We start from the raw sequence: 2,444 nt of genomic DNA, 5'->3' as shown, positions 1-2,444 counted from the left end.
GAACTGTTGTATCAGAAGATACAGAATCAAAGACGCTGAACTAGAAGCAGAAACATGTCCTCATGAATGTGGCTACAATGTACCGGTGCTGATGTGTACCACACTTACTTAGAGAACCATCAATCTTTTCATCTTAACCACAGTTCACGGTAGTAAACATACCTTCTATGAGTTCATCAAAACGCATACACAATGGTGTGTTTACAGTAACCATTGATGCATACTTTGTCATGACCTTCATCATTCGCCATTGCGTATTCCCAAACAGAATTTGCACCATTCCAGCCCAATTCTTTTCTATTCTATTTGGTTCAAATCATTTGATCCTACTTCATTAGTATTGAATTACCTCGAAAAGATGTAGTTGAACGGCTTCGTCATTCTCAGTTACTCATCTATTCACTCATTTATCGCAGTAAGCTCATTTTATCCACTCTTATTGCATGTGCCAGTCGCTTTTGTCGAGAGACAACATGTTCGTCATTTCACCAAAATAAATACGAGGTACTAATGTGCAGTGCGTATGGAAAGAGGAAGCGAGGACCTTTTTTAATGCAAATATCCACTTCATTTTGCATTATTGAGAGATGTGAAGGGCGTGTGAGGCATTCGATTTGCTCAGTGTGGAGTTGGACCTACCCAGCATGGTAGTTCCATTGAATCACTCAACTCTCAATATAATACCGACCAAGCATGGCTACATTAAGCAGCAACTGTGAGATTATTATTTCGTAAGCATAATCACCACTCTTTATCCAGTCTACAATATGAAGACTACAGTCACCGGTCTGTCTTACTCTGATTCCACCAACAACCACCCTCAATCACACGTTGGAAGTGTTTCACCATATCTTTCTAATCACTTCCGACGCAAATAATTGTCATTAGTTCGGGGATTAAGGATGATCAGTACGAGGCCTGACACAAATGTACACTATTAAAGTTAATATGAACAATGGGACTTGTGTCTGCAGGATTACAGCAGGGTCAAGTTATTTGTGTAGTATTGAGGTCTTTTAAAAACACTCACAAATGAGATTGCGTTAAGGAATGCGATAGACTAATGTGTGTACACAGTGAACGAAGAATTCACCCTTGTGTTGTATACGTTAATGGAATCACACCATCAAATTCCGATGGAGTGTGTGAAGAGGCCATGAAGTGGCACAGTTAATCTTATGGAATAACCGCATGAAGCGAAATATCTCATACGGCTTCAAATGGAGCAGTGACTCAACAAACCGGGAAGAAGCAAATGTTATACAAGCTACTGACGATGAAGAAATCTGGCTCCGAATGTGCATCCACATGTACGTAAACACACATACACACACGTATATTTAGAGGATTAAAAAAGAGTGCGAGGTGTAGAATGAATACAGCTATTTTCAAAAGCCTGCAACACCTCCTGTATCAGGGCCGTCTATTGCTTGTCACCGTTATCAATGCGTCGTCATTCCATCCATTCACTTGACCATACAGTTAATTGTAAAGGGGCTTTAAGCACTTTATGCAAAAAGGGGTTTTTATTAGTTCATTTTTCAAAATAAATAGTTTACCATCCACAGTCTACTGTCCGCGTTCCAGGTTCTATTGTAAACTGTACACACAATGGGTGACCACTGCCTCCGACATTGGAAAAATTTCATGGTTTACCATCAGGCTAACTCTCAAGTCGGATTGTTACCAGTCATGTTTCGCAAAATTTTGTTAAGTCAAGCAAACTCGTTGTTTACTGGAGACATAAATGATAAATCAACACTTTCATACTGACTGGGCCGCATTTCTTCCGTGAGCCTACTCAAAGTGCGCAATCCAAAAAGAAGTTCCAAGATAATTCAGCTCTAATATGTAGGGTGTAAACATACCCATGGGAACTTCAAACCTCTCTAATAGGATAAGTGATGTACTACGCGTTAGATAATCGCTCCACATCAAGCAATGATGAATGGATTTTTCAGCTAATGGGTCAAACAAAACGCCTAATGCCTCATTTTGGCTAGTATACAATGTTGGCTCAAAGGGCCCTGTTGGATCGAAATTATTAACGAGTTGTGATTTCCAGCTACAAATGATGTGGATGGCGTGTCTCTATTTGTCGTACATCCATTTAAATATATATATATATATATGTATACATTTTTCTTCAACACTCCTGATTCACTGCACAAAGAAACAGTTCACATAAAAGTAGGATTTAAGCATGACTGGTAGGAATTTGAGAACGCATTCACACAACTGAGGAGAGATAAAAAAGAGAAATTTGTCATGATTGGGGGAGAAACTGCTCTGACCTATGCAGTTTCAAAAGAAACTATTGAGGATAATGAATTAAACAGAAGTATGGAGAGTAAGTTAGATGACAGGGAAGACACGACGGGCGATGGATGAAAAAGTATAGGATAGGAGACGAAAAGAAAACTCACGTGCGGAAGTGCAGAAAG

General features: G+C 39.4%; 1 protein-coding gene across 1 annotated transcript in view; it reads right to left on the bottom strand.

Moving 5' to 3' along the window:
• Positions 1-2,444, bottom strand: part of EGR_01964 (Murinoglobulin-2) — a gene marked incomplete at both ends in the record, with an annotated part of 4,819 nt that overhangs the window by 624 nt on the left and 1,751 nt on the right. The gene's annotated exons all lie outside the window — the stretch shown is intronic.

The sequence above is a fragment of the Echinococcus granulosus genome (assembly GCF_000524195.1).
Source record: "Echinococcus granulosus chromosome Unknown EG_S00008, whole genome shotgun sequence".
NCBI classification, from domain to species: domain Eukaryota; kingdom Metazoa; phylum Platyhelminthes; class Cestoda; order Cyclophyllidea; family Taeniidae; genus Echinococcus; species Echinococcus granulosus.
This window is presented reverse-complemented; position numbering and strand designations above follow the sequence as displayed.